Genomic DNA, 21,001 nt, shown 5'->3' with positions numbered 1-21,001 from the left:
AGGGCCAAGACACTGCATTTGTAACTATAACTGAATGGTGTTAGTTGTTCCAGTTCTCAGTCATGCATAAGTGATGGAGTGGTTATTCTGGTTTTCGTTTTCAAGCACATCTTCAGTGAATTTTTAACTTTTAATTTCCATTACAATTGCCCTGGTTTCTTATTTTGACTATGGCAGTAGCAAAACAGGTCTCACTGCCTTGGGGATCTTTTCATAGTAACTCGTATTCCAAAACTAGAGCCATCATTCCAAAAATACAAATTCAAACATGTTTTCTACTGAAAAACCACTGATGCTTCCTTTTATGTCTAAAATAAAAGCTCATATACTAAATACAGCATTCAGCTCCTTTTACAATTTGACCTGAACTCCAAATTCTAGTCCTTATCTATCTGTTGACCTATCGGTTCCTATCTTTTCCTCCCTCTCTCCTCCCCTTCCCCTCCATTCTCACTTTTCTCTTCCTTGTCCCCAAGCTATACTCATATTATGGAAGTATAGTGATTTATTTCACACTGTACATGTTGGCCCGTTTGCCTAAAATAATTTTTGTTTCTTAGAATGTTGTTTCCAACCCTTACCTTTATCTGATTATTACCTTTACAGAGTATGTTAGGCAAAACAAAAAACTACAGACTCCATGATTCAACAGAAATGTATTTGCTGTTTTAGAAACTAGACATCTAAGATCAAGGTGTCCACAAGTTTGATTTCTTCTGAGGCTTTTCTCTTGGCTTGTAGATGAACATCTTCTTGCTGTGTCTTCACATGGTCTTTCTGCTGTGTGTGCACATCCCTGGTGCCTTTCTGTGTGTCCTAATCTCTTCTTATAAGACACCAGTCAGATTGTATTAGGACCCACTTTAGCAGCCCGATTTTAACTTAATTACCTTCCTAAGAGTCCTGTCTTCAAATAAGTCATGTTCTGAGGTACTGGAGATCAAGGAGTTACTACATGAACTTCCGAGTTGCAATTCAGTCTGTAATACAACCTTCCCACATATTCCCTATAGTAATTAACCTTCTCCACAATCCCATATACCTTGTACCACTTGCACGCTTATTATTATCTGCCTTGATATGGAGTTTTTCATGTTTGTCTCCTTCTGTAGTGTGTGGGTTTCTTGAGGACAGAAACTGTCTCTTACGCAACTTCATCTTTCCCTGCTCTCCATGATATTAGAACTGAAGAGGGTTTGATTATTGGCTAAATGAAAGAATTCAGTGTGAATCAGGCTTGAATATCTAATAATATATTTTTCAGAATTTTGAGGAGATTGACATAAAAATATATGAAAGAAATATATCTCCTATTTTAGAAGCCTTTGGGCATAGCTTGAGATTTTTGTCTTACATTCTTAAATTATACATAGTCTAAGTAATGTCAGTTTTATAGGACTTTATATAACTCTTTAATGGTCTTTAAGTTGTAATCATATAATTGGCTTCTATAAACTACCTATCAATTCTTTCAATTTCATTACTTCCATTACATTTTTTTCAGATAAAGATGAACGCTGTGTTTCATCCAGTACTAAAAATTTGAAGTTTTGAAGATACTTGCTAAGTCAGATCACTTCAAGTAAGTCTGCTCGTATCCATTTTAACGCCAGCTTAAGATTGATTTAACATGTAAAGAATTAAGTCCAGTACCTTTGACACTTTTTCAACTGTCAAATTACCTCTAATGGTCTTCTGTCTCCATTTACTCTTCCTCTATCCTGTATTCCACTGCTAGATAGATCGGCATATAGAACTCTAATACTTTTAAAATACTTTAATGGCTCCCCACTCATCACTGGATAACTTCCATGTTTCATTGCCTGGTATTCAAAGCCCTCTACCCAGTTCCTAAAAATATGCCTCATCTTAGCCAACTGGACTCTTTCCTTTTCTCTGAATTCTCATCATTTTTCATGCTTCTGTGGCTTGATGTGTTCTGTATTTCTTGTTTTTTTCTGTGATGTTCTCTTCTTCACCCTGACTGTGCTTGTTGAAATCTTGTGCAAACCCTGAAGGCTCAGCCCAGGTGCACGGTCATCTGTGGAGCTTTCCTTGATTGCTCCAGATAAAACACTAACTCTCTCTGCTGACTTTATCCAGTATTTTGTTTTTATCACTGTCATAGCACATTTTACCAGGCAGCTTTATTATTTGTGTTTACTTATCTCACATCTTAGGTTGTAAGGACTATAGAATAGAATCAGACTTCTTGTCTGAGTAATTTTGGTCTGTCTCAGCATTCAACATAGTCTCAATAGTGCTCAGTAAATACTTGCTTAATAAATTAGTAATGTGCCTGGATTTTTTTTTTCATCATCCTTTCTGTCTTTCATCCTTATAGCCACATATGGTCCATATTCATGCAACTTTTCATTCCTGGTACACACTTCTGGCAAGCCTCCACACTGCCATTTTATCCTAGGAAAATACTAACCATAGTGTAATTAACAAGATGCAGTCAGTTCTTAATCTGTGAAATAAACTGGATTCCAAAAGTTCATATCTAATTCTGTTGTTTGGAATGCAGAAGACATTTTCCTACAAAAACAATGTTATAAATAGTGGTTCGGTTCTCAGCAAGTCCTCCCAAGACTATTTAACTTGTAAGTACCAGTGCTTCTTGAACTACAGGAAGTCATCATGCATGACACCGTTTTGTAGAGAAATTGTAGCTCTGAGAGTGAAATCACATCTCCTGTGCTGTAGAAGCAGAACAGTACCTTTCTGGCCAGCTGGAGCAATAGGAAAGCCTAAGTTGGACCTCTGGCAGTGGCTCAGCATATTGGATGCTCTTGGGCCAGTTGTTTTTGGTTTTCAGTATTTGCATAAGAGACATTTACTGTAGGTTACTGGTACTCTCATGTCTTCTAAATTGAGGGCAAGGGAACACTTGCTCTTGTGGTCCTATTGCAGTAGATAAGGATAGTCATCAGCTATCCTGATTCTATCCTGAGTCTTCAACTGTTTTATCACATGGGTGGGTCACTCTAAGTCAGGTATTGGCAGATTCAAACTGTTTTACTACTTCTTCCTTTCCTGTGAACTTATGAGAATTAAATATATAAATATGGAAAATACTTCTGTCTGTAGGAGGAACATGTTTATTAGGGATCAACCAACCCTGTGTTTCCCATCATATCAGGTTTTATGGATAAGAGATTCTCATTTCTGCATGGGAATACTGATGCTTCCCATGAAAAACTCATCAGTGTGTGCATAAACAGTCCTGAAAGTTTATAACTTACGTTTTCAGGCTATAAGAATACACATCATAAATTTTAGAGACTTTAATTTGCTTAGTCATTATAAGGTTTGAGCATATGAGTGAATGTCTGCTTTATGTTTAATGCTTTCATAGGTGCAAGGGGCTAGGGAATGAGAACCAAAGATATCATGAAAAGTTTACTTTCCCTCCAGGAGCCAGGAATACAGGGAGTGAAGTATGAAAAAAACAAAACAAAACAAAAAACTCACTCACAGTACAAACAGTGTGTTATTAATTGCCATACAGTACTTCATTAAGGTAACAAACACTCTTGGGGTTATCAAATGGCAATATTATTAAGATTCACAATAGTTGTAAAGATGGTGGTGGGAATTCAGTTAATCTTAGAGGAATGGTAAAGATTTAAATTTAAATAAAGAGCTAGGAGAGGAACTGACATTCCAGGTTGGATTAACAGCATGAATGGAGAACTAGAGATACAAACAAACAAATCAGCATTACTGGCTGGAACAGAAGGTTCCTTCATGTTGGGTGAAATAATAGGTGGTAAAATTACACCAGTGGTTCAACACTGGCAGTGAATAAAAGTCATCTAGAGATATTTTTAAAAATACAGGTCCCTGGATCTTACCCCAGAACTAATAAATAGAATTTCTGGGACACAAGATGTAAACCTGTTTATCTTTCAAAGTTCCCCTAGCGGTTGAGAACCACTCCATTAGAAGGATGGGCCAAGTTTAGTAGAGCCATGAATGCCTTGCTGAGGAGTTGGGCCTTTGTGTGTCAAGCAGTGGGAAGCCCTCAGAGGTTTCTGAGCCTGGTGACATGATGGAATTCGAGTTTGCCAAGATAAATGATTCACCAACTGCATGTGAATGGAAAAGAAATAAGAAACAGCTTGAATTAGAGCAGTAGTGGCAGCGAAAACAGAGAAGGTCACATTTTTAAGGGTACTTAGATGAGTGGGAGTTGGCGATGTCAGCCTTGACCTCGGCATGATTTGTTTTATAAACTGATTATACAACTTCACCCTCATTAATTTGATCTCTTCTCTCTTACAACCTGGCAACTTAAGCAGTAATTTCAGCCAGTTTGCATTTAATGGAAGGAGACCATTGTCTACTCATGTACACATCTAACTCATAATAGTAAGTGAAGTTATGTGGATGAGGAATATGACCTTTAACATAATCATTATAAAGCATTTAATAACCACCCACGTATGCAATAACACAACCCCAGTTCTGCAGGATTGTGCCAAGAGCTGAGGTCACAAATATAAGACAGCTATTGGCACATAATTCCCTAGCATTAAGTTGAAATTTGAAGATACATTCTAAATTGTGTTATGCATTTTAATATTTTTAGCATCATATTTGCTAATTGCTTAATTTTTGTGGTAGTAGGTAGGCCTGTGAATACCTCCTGATCCTAGCAGCTCTGAGCTTATGTTTCTCGGCTGCCCACATCCACAATTAGTGGTTCTATCCAGGCCCATACCTTCCTAGTGTCGGTCATGCATGCCCCTACCTCGTCCTCACCCAAGTGAGCCAGCAGACAGGAGTTGTAAAGGAGTCAGCATTGTAGTTCTTTTGTGGCACCGACAAGCTACATGATCCTGAGGACTGTTACTCCTGGCTGCCGTGGGACATGACAGCTTTTGGGAGTCTCAAACAATGCCATGGGTTGAAAGCATTTCATACCTCTTGGAAATGTTTTGAATATTTTGTATTTGGAAACAACGAACCATGTTTATTATATGGCAGAGTATAAGTTCAAGGTGTGATGTTTTGATGTGACCTGTTTGTTTCCTTTAGAAAAGACTCCACATCGTGGATTTTTTTTTTTTTTTAAACCACTCTTTTTGGCTCTTCTGTGGTAACAACCTCTCCTGTGGTCTTTGCCCGTGATAGTGAATTTATTGTTGTTTCTTCAGTGTCTTGAATTACTTTTCTTTTCTTTTTTTTTTTTTTTTTAAGATTTATTTATTTATTTGACAGAGAGAGACACAGGAAGAGAGGGAACACAAGCAGGGGGAGCAGGAGAAAGAGAAGCAGGCTTCCCACCGAGCAGGGAGCCCGATGCGGGCCTTGATCCCAGGACCCTGGTATCATGACCTGAGCTGAAGGCAGATGCTTAACGGCTAAGCCACCCAGGCATCCCTTGAGTTACTTTTCTGTGGCTACTTAGGTTTTCACTAATCATTCAAGTGTTTAACTAGAGAATGGGTGGTCTGCTTAGATCTAAGGGATCTTGTCGGAGGAAGTGAGGGAAGGGGATGGACATCGGCTGAGTGCCCGCTCTGCGCCATAGAGTTTGCATGTATTTTATAATTTTAACTCCCCTTTACAAGTGAGAAGTTTCCAATCTACAGAGGCGTGAACAGTTTCTCTCACATCACAAGTTAAGGGTGGTTTTGATCGCAGCTCTGGCTATCCTAATGGCTCAGCAGTCTGGTCTTCCAATCCTGCATGCCTTATTTGTGGGAAAGGTCACTGAACTCAGCATCAGGCGCTGTGTGTGCAAGCTTCTCCCTCCATCACAAACAACCCTGAACAAGTTACTTAAGGCTTTCAACTTCAGTTTCTTCATCTGCTATGGGGGGACAAAACCGGCTTTACTGACCCTTTGAGGTTTTGTGAGAAACCTGTTAGTGACTTTCAGTATGACTTTACAGGTTTGGAAAGAAGATTGAGATATTTTTAATTCAAGCAAAAAATAAACTTAAAAAACCCAAACCATTAAATGAGATGAACTTGGAGGGATTTTGTGGTATTTCACTTCTTGACACGCTCTGCAGACTTTCCAAAATAATGTTTGTCGATTTTGCAGGCCCCAAACACCACAGTGTGCCAAACTGCATCACTGACTTTAATATCTCAATGTAGCAGAGAGAGTCCTGGCAACCTGTCAGGTACTTATTTTCTCTCACCAGCAATCAGTAGTTTCTGTACCACATCAAATAGGTCTGAGCTCTGGTAGATACTGAATGAAGACAGATTCGTAGCCAATGAGGACTCAGAAGAGTCTCAGGCTACCACATAGTAATAGACTTACTGGGCTAGAGTGGATGTTCACATTATCAGAACAATTCTTTATATTTTAGAAGGTTTTTTTTTTGTTTTTTGTTTTTTAAATAAGCCTGAGTAGTAAAGTCATGTTTTATAAAACTGATTTCACAGAACTTCTTTTCAAAAATGTTTCCAGATCTCTGGACAACTTTCATAGGTTATAGGATGGTGAATACTGAAAGGCAACTGTGAGCTTACAACCCACTCAGCGCTTCTTTCAAGTGTACATGTGAGAGATAAGAAATTTAGGGTACTCATTAAAGTGTAAGTACAGCTCCAGCCAGGAGCCTGGAAGTACCAAGGTCGTGTCCTAGACTTACCCAAAACCTGTACCCGCTAAAGTTCTAAGTCTCTTATACATCAGACTAACAAAGACCAAAAAAAAAAAAAAAAAAAGAAGAAGAAGAAGAAGAAAAAGAAACAAAAAAAGAAAGGAAAGCAAAATAGAGGAGTAGCGTTAGACTCCAGATCCAGATCCAGAGGAATGTACCCATTCTGTCTTGTATTCAGAAGTGTGGAGAACTCTTCCACATCTGCCGCATTCTGTATCTTGAAGAGAGTTCCCTAGTTCTAGGGTGCTGACTTCCACATGGCTTCTCATGCACCCATGCTCTGCCTACATCCTAGGTCTGGTGGCTGGATGGCCCCAGTTAGGTCCTGGTCAAGGGGAGTGAAAGGGAGAGTGGACACAGGAAGTCAAGCAAACATGCAAAGCAGAGATTGTGGTCAGATTTGGTCTGCAGATGTGCCATGTTTGCCCAGTATTTGTTTTAAATGCGAATTTGTTATTAACTAGTGTTATTTTAACTAGTCACCAGTTTAATTTGTTGTTGACTGATTTAATGTACAAATCCACATTTCTGGGTTCCCATGCAAACTGGAGACCTGGCAACTTTAGTCCTACCTTTCCATGTGACAGTACTCTGCTGGAGTGGAAAAGCAGCTGCTTGTACTAGATGGGAGGCTTTACTTTCCCATTCTCATGGTCCCACCCCTGGCTATTGATTTTCTTTACATAGAATTAAGAAGAAAGCTAAATGGTACTATTTCTGCCATCTATATGAAAATTGGAAATAGCAGGTTGATAGGTTGGTATATTTCGGTGTAAGTGAAAGACAGTGTGTTAGTTTCTTTCCTAGGGCTGTCATGACAAAGTACCATAAACTGGGTAGCTGTCATCAACAGAAATATATCATCTCACTGCTCTAGAGGCCAGAAGTCTGCAATCAAGGTGTTGGCAGGGCCATGCTCCCTCAGAGACCTCTAGGAGATGCTCCTTCCTGCCTGTTCAAGCTTCTGAACAATCTCCGCCCACCCCATCGTCTCATGGATGTTTTTCCTCTGTGTCCAGGTTTTCCTCTTCTTATAAGGACAGTAGTCATATTGCATTGGCGCCCACCCTAAAGCCAGTATAACATCATATTAACCTAATTACATCTACATAGACCCTGTTTCCAAATAAGATTACATTCACAGGTATGAGAGGTTAATACTTCAACATAACATTTTGTGGGACACAATTCAACCCATAATAATAGGATGGCATATTTCTTTGGATGGTGCAGAGTAATAGTTTAAGAACAGAGATCCTTGAGACAGAATGCCTGTTTTCCTATTTACAACTTACTTTCTGTGTGCTCTTGGATAGGCTGCTTACCCATCTCAGTGTCTCCATGGTCTCATCTATGAAGTGAGGATCATGGTACCTACCACATAGGGTTGAAATGAGGACAGAATAACTTAATATGTGGGAATCATTTAGAACAGTACATGACACATCCTAAGTGCTCAATAAACTGAACTATTATTATCATTTATTATTATTAGTTCTTATTCATACATGATCTCTTTGCATACAAAGAATATCAGTGCCAGAAATCTGTTATTTATGATAGCACTGTGAAACAAACCATGGATGAAAGAGGAACAGTAGATAGAAATGATGCATGAAAAAAAATACTTGAACCAATCAAAAAAGAGAAGTGAGAGACACTAGAATTTTAAAAGGATATACTTTTTAGTGCAGATAAAAGAATGTAATACATTAAAATTCCTCAGCTTCTTCCTTCTTTGAGATTATCTGCCTGGCCTGTAAATGTTCTTGAAACCAATAAAAACCCAGGCAATATCTTCAAACCCAGAATGGACATTGACCATTGGATTGGAGAGCACACGGCATTTACATAATAAGAAGAAAGTTACTCCAGGGAGAGCGTCCAAGGAACACATGACTTCTAAGCATTCCTACCTATCTCCTTGGAAGCATGTTATTACTGTCTACCTCCTTCCCACAAATACTTGGGTTGAAAATATCCTTGTTTCCAGTCCCTGGGTCAGAGATTGAGGCTGAATAATTTTTTTAATGTAAACCAAATTTTTCCTCCTAAGGGAATGAATATTTTGAGATATATTATTTTCTTTTTTCACATAGCCTTTAGGTAAGATAACCATGCAACTTGAGTTTTATTAAAAACTGAGAGCTCTGATAGAGAAGGTTTTAAGAAATGACCAGACTTTCTGAAGTACCTGGAAGAAAATTATTTTGTAGGTCAGTGGCTATAAGATATGTACTATCTTACATATCTTATCAGAGTATATATTCCTCATTCTCAAAGATACTGTTATCCCGAAAACATGAGAATATGCAAATAAAAGAGACGTATGTGTGTATTATTTATGATTGTGATTTTATTTTAATAAAAAGTTGGGCTATTTAATTTTTGGCAAAGAAGTAGTGTTTTATAGTTCAAGTATTAGTAATTTGGAACATTTTGATGAAATGATGAATTCATCAGGACTTGTTCAGTTCTAAGTGAAAGAAAGCCAGCTCAAGCCAGCTTATGAAAATAAAAGGAACTTAATTATTTATATGACTATGGTTTCCAGAGGTGCATCTGGCTTCAGGCATGGTTGCAGCCAGGAACTCAGATGATCTCATCTGGACCCTTTCTCAGCTTTGCTAGTTTCTTTATTCATCATTATGCAGACAGGTATATGATCAGTAAAGTGAACACCAGCATCTTGAGACTCTTGTCTTCCTGGTTTACCAAAGCCAACAGGAAGAGAACTTGTTGGGCCACCTCTCTAGCTATCAGCCTCAGAGAAGATACGGAACAGCTCTGGCCACATGTGTGATGAATAATCACTGTGGCCCAGGGAATTGATTATTCTGGTGGACCAGCCTAGTGCTGCAACAGAGGTGCATTGTCCAGTGACTGAGGGCCCCTCTGGGATCTCAGGGTGTGAGAGAGTCTTTCTCCAAAGGAATGAGAAGAAGGGATATGGGAATGTGTGCTGAGCAGACTAAAACTGTAGTAAATTCAACCATTACAAATGGTATGTGTGAACTAGCTTAGAAACTGTACTTTTGCTCTTAAGATGGCATATAAAGAATTTTCTGCCTTCTCCTATTAAAATATCTATCCAAAACAAAAGAAACGGGAAATAAAAATTCCAGCTCTCTCTTTGATAAGAAGTAGATGACATCAGTAATTCTCATAAATGCAAACACAGAAAGTGTTTGGTACTATGACCTAGTAGAGAATGTGAAACCATAATTATTGTCTTTGAAAATGTGAGAAGATTTTACACAGAAAATAGTCTTTTTTTAAAAAGGAGAATTAAAATAAAAGTAAAGAACAGGAAATAACTCTCAAAAATTAGAAATCTAAAGGCTGAAAGAAACTCACTGAGCTGTTCAAGGCTAAATTTCAGGGAGAAATCATTAGCGGCGCACCCCAGCAGGTTCAATAGCAGCTCCCTGATGCAAGAGAAAATAGGAGAGAATCATTCAAGAAATAATAGAAGACTGTTTTCTAGAACAGAAGGAAAGATAAGCCTGAAAGTTTCCAGAGAAGAAAAAAAAATTGTCATATGCAAAGTGTTTTGGATAAAACCAAACAAGAGACTTCTCAACATCAGTGCTGCTATGGAAACATCAAAATTTGTGAAAAAATTTTAAAGGTTTATTTATTTATTTGAGAGAGAGAATAGTGGGGGAGAGGGAGAGAGAATCTCAAGCAGACCGCCCCCCACAAAATCATGACCTGAGCCAAAATCACAAGTCAGACACTTAACTAACTGAGCTACCCAGGCATTCTGTGAAATGTATTAAAGGGGTAATTTTTATTATAACAAAAGCATGTCTTTGAGAGTTGTTGTCAAATATCTCTAAATAGTTCTCTTAAATGGTTTTTAAAAAAGATTTCTCTTATAACTTTCCATCATTTAGACTTACTGAAATTTTTATATAATCAGAGGTATACCTGTAAATTTTCCATTCAGAGATTTGAGGCATGTTCATGGTCCTTACTCTTGTTTTTCTTTTTGATTCACTAATTCACCCAAGAGTATGAGTGTGAACTTTTTTCCAGATACAATGGAGTTGATGTTTCTTGTTTTATATAGTAGTCCAACATCTATCCATAATTGTATAATCAGTAACAATAACTGTGATTGCGTTAGAAACTCACTGATAATACTAGGGTATGTGATAGCAGGACTTGCAAAATATTTGCCATTTTTCCTTTGTGCCATCATCTAGTGATTTCAAGTGACAAAGTTTGGGCCTTACTCTCTTAAAATGTTTGGCATATATATATATATATATATATATATATATATATATATATATAGTTTATGAGTAACAACGTATCATACAGAATATTAGTTTTTGTCTTCTCTCAATAAGGAAGACAAAGTCCTGAATGGAATTTCTTTTGAAAATTAGAAGGTGCGGGGTGCCTGGGTTGCTCAGTGGGTTAAGCCTCTGCCTTCAGCTCAGGTCATGATCCTGGGATCCTGTGATCGAGGTCCGCATCAGGCTCCCTGCTCAGGCGGGGAGCCTGCTTCCCCCTCTCTCTCTGCCTGCCTCTCTGCCTACTTGTGATCTCTGTCAAATAAATAAATAATATCTTTTTTTTTTTTTTTTAAAGAAAATTAGAAGGGGCTTCAAAAGTTGAAATTTAGCAGATATATTTTCAAAATTTTAATTATTTGAAAAAATAATATTTTTAGGATTCTGCAAATATTATTGTTGACTATGTAACTTATATTTTGTTATGGTATCTTTAGATTAAAAGTACTTCAAATTGCATTTTTGTTTTTAAAATATTCTAACTTTTAGTCTGTACGTACTATAAAAAAATTGAAATTTTTAGGTGCAGTGCAGTTTTCCCTTTCTTTTTGGATTAGTTTCTAAAACCTAATGAAATGGAAGGTAATTGTCTTTTCCAGTTTTAAAAAAAGTTCTATTTTATTCCTTAATGTACTATAATGAAACTAAAATAATATAGAAAAATCAAGAAATGAAAGAGTGCCAGGATTTTTCTTGCCAATATAACTTTTTAGAATTGTGCTGAGTTGCTTTTGCTATAAAACCACACCAACTAGTTTATTATGTATTCTCTAGGTAATGACATTTTATAGAGGATTTTTGTAGTTCTTTTGGCTCAGTGAGGTCAGGAACTTTAAATTAGAATTATTAGAGTTGGAAGGCATCCTCTTACTCACTTTCTAAGTGAAGGAACTGAAGTCCTGAGAAATCATGATTTATCCAGGGTCACACAGCTAATAGTGAAGGTTAGAAGAGAATCATGGCCTCTTGGCAGTTAGTTCAGTGATCTTTGTGAAAGACTTTTTGGACTTATTCTTACCACCATCACATTATGTGCAATGCCCATAATTTATTGCACTGGGCCCAGTTATCAAATTACAAGTTTATGTTTAATTTCCTAAAGCTGAAGGAACATTTAGAATTAGGAATATTGACAGTGACAAAAACAGGAGATGGCAAGGATTTTTGCCCAGGATAGAAGCTATCTCTTGATTAGACTTTGGTCCCCCTCCTCTCTAGAAGGAATTCCATTATTCATTATTCTATAGGACATAATTCTGCCTTCCGGAAGGTTCTTCCTTGTTTATTTTCCTCCAAGGTCAACTTGTGTGAACATTGGGAAGTATGTCTTCCTTGAAGGTTATGTAACGTTTATATCTTTCTTTTTGTCCCTGCAATTTTGACTGTGTGAGCATTGTTTGAAGTGTGAAAGGCTTATAGGCAAGGCTTATGGGTTTTTTCTCAATGTTATTCCCTCAGAAACTTAATTGGCCCTGATCTATCATTTTGTAATTAATTTCCTGTACTAGTAATAGAGTGACTTACATGTCCCAGTCTGGCAGAGGAAGTTATTAGTTTATACATATCTCTCGTGCATGGTAAGTAATAATTCCTCCTTTCATTCTCAAAACTATCCCAGTTTGGACAATAAATTATATGGTTACTCTAACCAAAAAAACACACCAAAAAATCCCAGTATCTTTAATTTCTTTGCTTCCTTACTTCTGTTCTTACCTCTCTTATCTTTCAAAGGATGCTCTCATGTGGCCATCTGAAATAGGTTTCATGGGAAGTAACGTACTTAACCTGATTTGTAACAAGACTGACTTCACACTGGTTCCATGAGAAAAACTAATGGCCATTTTTGCTCAAAGCTTTTTGGCCTTCTCTCTTACTGAAATCCAGAAACAATCAGTGTTTCTAACCCTTGGGGCCCCCAAATTTCTAGGTTCTCTATTCCCTGCCATTTCTGCTGTCCATTCAGTTAGTTGTTGCCTGTGTACATTCCTTGCTTATAAATTCTCAAGAAAAGCAGCAAGTAATACTGTTATTCTAGTGTTCTGTTTTCCTTCTCATTTACGCTACAGCTGTACTCTTGGTAGACACCATTGTGTCTTTGAAGCTATCTCAGGCATTCTAAAAAATTGAGATATAATTTATACACAGTAAACACACAGTAAAAACCACTACCCCCAATAAGATATAGAACACTTCCATTACCCCAGATGTATGCTCTTTCCCAGTTAATCCCCTGCTTTGCTCCCCTGGAGGCAACCACTTTTTTTATTTCTATAACAGTTTCCTTTTGACAAACAATATTTTTACTAAGTTTTTGTGACTGTGTGACATAACTATCTTCCCATCCTTTACTCAGTTTATCTCATGCTGCCTGACTGCTAAGCAGTTGCCATGTCTTTTATATTTTCTGTTTGGTCTGTACCCACTTGAAAACTACCTGCGACAATAAATGGACTCCAAAAAATATGATAGATTAAACCTGAGTGAAGTGTATTTATCACCAATAACCAGTATATTGAAGGCATTCCTTATTGGTAGGTAACTTTCTGTAATGTGGGCCTTTGAGTCCTCCAGGAGTTGGGGAAAGAGCAGGAACACACAACACATGCTCTGAAAAGTTCAGCTTGAACCTGAGAACTGACACTACACTACTTGCTGCACTGACATCCTTCTGGGGAATACTATTCACAAAGCCACACCTGGTGTAATGAGGTGGGAGGCAAGGTTTGAAAATGTAGGCTCTACATGTAGGCTAGGCAGCCGCTTCTCAGTGACAGCTCCACACTGTGTCACAGGGGAAGGTAAAGTTTGGGCAATGAATTGTCCACGGGTTAACATGGTTAATGGCACAGCTTTTATTTTGTGCTAGTAACATAATACCATATTGTTTTCCTTTTTTGTCTTTGTGTTACTTCCTTTTCTTTGTGTTACACTCTTTTATGCACTTTGAACAAACATTTCAATATTTAAAACTAAAAAAACCACAGTGATACTGCTATCTCTGTGGGAATGTTTGAAGTAAAAGCAACTAACTGCTTTTTATATTATTCTGATGAAATTAATATTATCTCTGGCCATCAACAGAGATAATTAAATCTTTTTTTAAAGATTTTTATTTTAATTCCAGTATAGTTAATATACAGTGTTATATTAATGTTTCAGGTATACAGTACAGTGATTCAGCAAGTCTATATACATGACTCAGTGCTCATCAAAATAAGTGTACCCTTTAATCCCTATCACCTATTTCATCCATCTTGCCCATTCATCTCCCCTCTGGAACCCATCAGCTCTCTATAGCTAAAAGTCCGTTTCTTGGTTTGTCTCTTTTATTTCTATATTTGTTTTGTTTCTTAAATTCCACATTTAAGTGAAATCACGTGTATTTGTTTCTCTGACTGACTGACTTTGCTTAGCTTTGTATTGTCTGGCTCCATCTATGTTATTGCAAATGGCAAGATTTCATTCCCTTTGATGGCCGAATAATATTCCATTATGTGTGTATGCGATATGTGATAGGTAAATAGATATATCTATATATAAATAGATATATAGAAATGTGTGTGTATATATATATATATATACACACACACACAACACAACATTTTTATCCACTCTTCTATCAATGGACACTTGGGTTGCTTCCATAACTTGGCTCTTGTTAATAATGCTGCAATAAACATAGAGGTACATATGTCCTTTCAAATTAGTGTTTTTGTATTTTGGGGGTAAATACCCAGTAGTGCAATAATTGGATTGTAGGGTAGTTCTATTTTTAATTTTTTGAGGAACCTCCATACTGTTTTCCACAGTGGCTGCACCAGTTTGTTTTCCCACCAACAGTGCACGAGGGTTCCTTTTTCTCTACATCCTCACTAACACATGTTACTTCTTGTGTTTTTGATTTTAGCTATTATGACAGGTGTAAAGTGGTACCTCATTGTGGTTCTGACTTGCATTTCCCCAATAATGAGTGATGTTGAGCATCTTTTCATGTTTCTCTTAGCTACATCTGTCTATCTTCTTTGGAGAAATGTCCTTCATGTCTTCTGCCCATTTTTTAATTAGGTTATTTGGGTTTGGGGTGTTGAGTTATATAAGTTACTTATATATTTTGGATACTAACCTATTGTTGGGTATATCATTTGCAAATATCTTCTCCCATTTAGTAACTTGTCTTTAACTTTTGTTGATTGTTTCCTTCACTGCACAGAAGCTTTTTATTTTGATATAGTCTCAATAATTCATTTTTGCTTTTATTTCCCTTGCCATAGGAGACATATATAGAAAAAAAATGTTGCTACAGTGATGTCAGAGGAGATAATTTAAGTCTTAAAATATAAAGATCCCTGATATCACCATTTGTATTCAATATAGATTAGAATAGAGATCTTAACCAGCGATGCTAGCCTGCAGAATAAGATTGGCGGTGATGGGAGGGGGAAGACGATTATGAAAGAAAAGGTATAAGAATGGAAAGGAAGAAAAAAACACTGTCATTGTTGGCAAATTGGTGTAATTATCTGTGTAGAAAATTTCCAAAACTCTACAGCTGAATTCCTAGAATTGACTAGAGAATTTAGCAAGGTCTTTGGATACAGAAGCAGTATAGGTAAGCCAGTTACATTTCTATGGACTGGCAGTGACAACAAAAAAAGAGAGTATAATTTTAAGAACATTTTATTCTGAAATTATTAACATCCCATGTGGCCATGCTATATTTTTTTCAAAACTAAGAAATTGACTTTGGTACAATAATGTTACTAAGCTATGCCTTTATTCAGACTTTCCCAGTTTTTCTACTGATACCCTTTTTCTGTTTCAGAATCAAGTCTGGGTAGCTATATGTCTGTAGTCTGCCCCAATTTACAGCTATTCCTTGCTCTTTTCTTTTCAGAACCCTGACACTTTTGAAGCGTAGTGGTGAGGTCATAGTTAAAATGGGCCCCATGATGTTATCATATCATATAACATAACATTATTCTTAATGTTAACCTTGACCACTTGGTTAAGGTGGTATCTGCCAGGTTTCTTTATAGTGAAGTTACTATAGTAAATGTAATTTTAAAACTACAAAATTTACAATATAGTATGAAATATAGAACACAGTATAGATGACATTTGGGTAAATCTAACAAATAATGTTTATGACCTTTATTGAGAAAGTTATAAACTTCTGTTGAACATTAACTATGATCCAATTAAATGGAGAGAAATGCTGTATTAATATATTGGGAGGCTAAATGTTGCAAAGACATTAATTCTCTTAATGCACTTAGAATCAAATTCCTAACAGACTTGGGGAGTTTTAATGTTACTACTACTACTTTTGATTATTATTACTGTTATTGTAGTTGTTATTTTGGTGATGACTGACATATTCTGGACTTATATGGAAGAGGAATGGTCCAACATACATATGAAAAGATGTGCAACATTACTTATTATTAGGGAAATGCACATCAAAACTACAATGAGATATTACCCCAAACCTGTCAGAATGGCTAAAATCAACAACACAAGAAACAACAACTGCTAGCAAGGATGTGAAAAAAAGGAACGCTCATGCACTGTTGGTGGGAGTACAAACTGGTACAGCCACTGTGGAAAACAGTATGGAGGTTCCTCAAAAAGTTAAAGATAGAACCACCCTATAATCCAGTATTTGCACTACTGGGTATTTACCCCAAAAATCAGAAAACACTAATTCCAAAGGATATATGCACTCATATGTTTGTTGCAGCATTATTTACAATAGCCAGATTATAGAAGCAACCATCAATAGATAAATGGTAGTTTATGTATAGAATAATCCACTATATGCATATACATGGATGTGATATATATATAATTATAAATTTTATAAATTTTATTTTTTATAAAAATAAACTTTTATTTTTTTAATTTTTAATTTTTTATAAACATCTATTTTTATCCCCAGGGGTACAGGTCTGTGAATCGCCAGGTTTACACACTTCACAGCACTCACCATAGCACATACCCTCCCCAATGTCCATAACCCCACTCCCCTTCTCCCAACCCCCCTCCCCCCTGCAACCCTCAGTTTGTTTTGTAAGATGAAGAGTGACTTAAGGTTTTTCTCCCGCCCAATCTCATCTTGTTTCATTCATTCTTCTCCTACCCCCTTAACCACCCATGTTGCATCTCCACTTCCTCATATCAGGGAGATCATATGATAGTTGTCTTTCTCTGCTTGACTTATTTCGCTAAGCATGATACCCTCTGGTTCCATCCACGTTGTCGCAAATGGCAAGACTTCATTTCTTTTGATGGCTGCATAGTATTCTATTGTGTATATATACCACATCTTCTTTATCCATTCATCTGTTGATGGACATCTAGGTTCTTTCCACAGTTTGGCTATTGTGGACATTGCTGCTATCAACATGTGGATGCACGTGCCTCTTCGGATCACTACGTTTGTATCTTTAGGGTAAATATCCAGTAGTGCAATTGCTGGGTCATAGGGTAGTTCTATTTTCACCTTTTTGAGGAACCTCCATGCTGTTTTCCAGAGTGGTTGCACCAGCTTGTGTTCCCACCAACAGTGTAGGAGGGTTCCCCTTTCTCCGCATCCTCGCCAGCATCTGTCATTTCCTGAGTGGTGTGAGGTGATATCTCATTGTGGTTTTGATTTGTATTTCCGTGATGCCGAGTGATATGGAGCACTTTTTCATGTGTCTTCTTTGCAGAAATGTCTGTTCATGTCCTCTGCCCATTTCTTGATTGGATTATTTGTTCTTTGGGTGTTGAGTGTGCTAAGTTCTTTATAGATTTTGGACACTAGCCCTTTATCTGATATGTCGTTTGCAAATATCTTGTCCCATTCTGTCAGTTGTCTTTTGGTTTTGCTAACTGTTTCCTTTGCTGTGCAAAAGCTATTGATCTTGATAAAATTCCAATAGTTCATTTTTGCCCTTTCTTCCCTTGCCTTTGGCGATGTTCCTAGGAAATGTTGCTGTGGCTGAGGTTGAAGAGGTTGCTGCCTGTGTTCTCCTCAAGGATTTTGATGGATTCCTTTCTCACATTGAGGTCCTTCATCCATTTTGAGTCTATTTTCGTGTGTGGTGTAAGGAAATGGTCCAATTTCATTTTTCTGCATGTGGCTGTCCAATTTTCCCAACACCATTTATTGAAGAGGCTGTCTTTTTTCCATTGGACATTCTTTCCTGCTTTGTCAAAGATGAGTTGACCATAGAGTTGAGGGTCTATTTCTGGGCTCTCTTTTCTGTTCCATTGATCTATGTGTCTGTTTTTATGCCAGTACCATGCTGTCTTGATGACAATTTTGTAATAGAGCTTGAGGTCCGGAATTTTGATGCCATCAACTTTGGCTTTCTTTTTCAATATTCCTTTGGCTATTTGAGGTCTTTTCTGGTTCCATATAAATGTTAGGGTTATTTGTTCCATTTCTTTGAAAAAGATGGATGATACTTTGATAGGAATTGCATTAAGTGCTTAGATTGCTTTAGGTAACATAGACATTTTCACAATATTTGTTTTTCCAATCCAGGAGCATGGAACATTTTCCCATTTCTTTGTGTCTTCCTCAGTTTCTTTCATGAGTACTTTATAGTTTTCTGAGTATAGATTCTTTACCTCTTTGGTTAGGTTTATTCCTAGGTATCTTATGGTTTTGGGTACAATTGTAAATGGGATTGACTCCTTAATTTCTCTTTCTTCTGTCTTATTGTTGGTGTAGAGAAATGCAACTGATTTCTGTGCATTGATTTTATATCCTGACACTTTACTGAATTCCTGTATGAGTTCTAGCAGTTTTGGAGTGGAGCCTTTTGGGTTTTCCACATGTAGTATCATATCATCTGCGAAGAGTGAGAGTTTGGCTTCTTCTTTGCTGATTTGGATGCCTTTAATTTCCTTTTGTTGTCTGATTGCTGAGGCTAGGACTTCTAGTACTATGTTGAATAGCAGTGGTGATAATGGACATCCCTGCCGTGTTCCCGACCTTAACGGAAAAGCTTTCAGTTTTTCTCCATTGAGAATGATATTTGCGGTGGGTTTTTCATAGATGGCTTTGATGATATTGAGGTATGTGCCCTCCATCCCTACACTTTGAAGAGTTTTGATCAGGAAGGGATGCTGTACTTTGTCAAATGCTTTTTCAGCATCTATTGAGAGGATCATATGGTTCTTGTTCTTTCTTTTATTGATGTGTTGTATCACATTGACTGATTTGCGGATGTTGAACCAACCTTGCAGCCCTGGAATAAATCCCACTTGGTCGTGGTGAATAATCCTTTTAATGTACTATTGAATCCTATTGGCTAGTATTTTGGTGAGAATTTTCAATCTGTGTTCATCAAGGATATTGGTCCTTAGTTCTCTTTTTTGATGGGATCCTTGTCAGTTTTGGGATCAAGGTGATGCTGGCCTCATAAAATGAGTTTGGAAGTTTTCCTTCCATTTCTATTTTTTGGAACAGTTTCAGGAGAATAGGAATTAGTTCTTCTTTAAATGTTTGGTAGAATTCCCCCGGGAAGCCGTCTGTCCCTGGGCTTTTGTTTGTTTGGAGATTTTTAATGACTGTTTTAATCTCCTTACTGGTTATGGGTCTGTTCAGGCTTTCTATTTCTTCCTGGTTCAGTTGTGGTAGTTTATATGTTTCTAGGAATGCATCCATTTCTTCCAGATTGTCAAATTTGTTGGCGTAGACTTGCTCATAGTATGTTCTTATAATTGTCTGTATTTCTTTGGTGTTAGTTGTGATCTCTCCTCTTTCATTCATGATTTTATTTATTTGGGTCCTTTCTCTTTTCTTTTTGATAAGTCAGGCCAGGGGTTTATCAATCTTATTAATTCTTTCAAAGAACCAGCTCCTAGTTCTTTTGATTAGTTCTAATGTTTTTTTGTTGTTGTTGTTTCTATTTCATTGATTTCTGCTCTGATCTTTATGATTTCTCTTCTCCTGCTGGGCTTAGGGTTTCTTTCTTGTTCTTTCTCCAGCTCCTTTAGGTGTAGGGCTAGGTTGTGTACCTGATACCTTTCTTGTTTATTGAGAAAGGCTTATACCGCTATATATTTTCCTCTCAGGAGGAAAGTTTTTTGTGCCCCACAGATTTTGAACCATTGTGTTTTCATTATCATTTGTTTCCATGAATTTTTTCAATTCTTCTTTAATTTCCTGGTTGACCCATTCATTCTTTAGAAGAATGCTGTTTAGTCTCCATGTATTTGGGTTCTTTCCAAATTTCCTCTTGTGATTGAGTTCTAGCTTCAGAGCATTGTGGTCTGCAAATATGCAGGGAATGATCCCAATCTTTTGATACCAGTTGAGACCTGATTTAGGACCGAGGATGTGATCTATTCTGGAGAATGTTCCATGTGCACTAGAGAAGAATGTGTATTCTGTTGCTTTGGGATGAAATGTTCTGAATATATCTGTGATGTCCATCTGGTCCAGTGTGTCATTTAAGGCCTTTATTTCCTTGTTGATCTGTCCATTTCAGTGAGGGGGGTGTTAAAGTCCCCCTTGTATTATTGTTGATGTGTTTCTTTGATTTTGTTATTAATTGGTTTATATAGTTGGCTGCTCCCACGTTGGGGGCATAGATATTTAAAATTGTTAGATCTTCTTGTTGGACAGACCCTTTGAGTATGATATAGTGTCTTTCCTCATCTCTTATTATAGTCTTTGGCTTAAAATCTAATTGATATGATGTAAGGATTGCCACCTGCTTTCTTCTGATGTCCATTAGCATGGTAAATTCTTTTCCACCCCCTCACTTTAAATCTGGAGGTGTCTTCGGTCTTGGAGGCAACATATAGATGGGTTTTGTTTTTTTATCCATTCTGATACCCTGTGTCTTTTGACAGGGGCATTTAGCCCATTAACATTCAGGGTAACTATTGAGAGATATGAATTTAGTGCCATTGTATTGCCTGTAAGGTGACTGTTCCTGTATATGGTCTCTGTTCCTTTCTGATCTACCACTTGTAGGCTCTCTCTTTGCTTAGAGGACCCCTTTCAATATTTCCTGTAGAGCTGGTTTGGTGTTTGCAAATTCTTTCAGTTTTTGTTTGTCCTGG

The 21,001-nt window shown here is 37.2% G+C and overlaps 1 protein-coding gene across 10 annotated transcripts in view; it reads left to right on the top strand.

The window, feature by feature from the left end:
• The window catches only part of ZNF438 (zinc finger protein 438), a 185,465-nt gene that overhangs the window by 73,638 nt on the left and 90,826 nt on the right, over positions 1-21,001 (top strand). For 6 of the 10 annotated variants that reach the window (XM_059184190.1, XM_059184187.1, XM_059184196.1 and 3 more), the window contains one exon: positions 1,505-1,582. The exons of the other annotated variants lie outside the window; for them this stretch is intronic. The gene's annotated coding sequence lies outside the window, so the exon portion shown is untranslated. The remainder of the gene's footprint in view (positions 1-1,504; positions 1,583-21,001) is intronic. 10 annotated transcript variants of the gene reach the window in all.

Source organism: Mustela lutreola, chromosome 8 (genome assembly GCF_030435805.1).
Source record: "Mustela lutreola isolate mMusLut2 chromosome 8, mMusLut2.pri, whole genome shotgun sequence".
NCBI lineage: Eukaryota > Metazoa > Chordata > Mammalia > Carnivora > Mustelidae > Mustela > Mustela lutreola.
The sequence above is the reverse complement of the archived record's forward strand: the minus strand, read 5'-3'. Positions and strand labels throughout refer to the sequence as shown.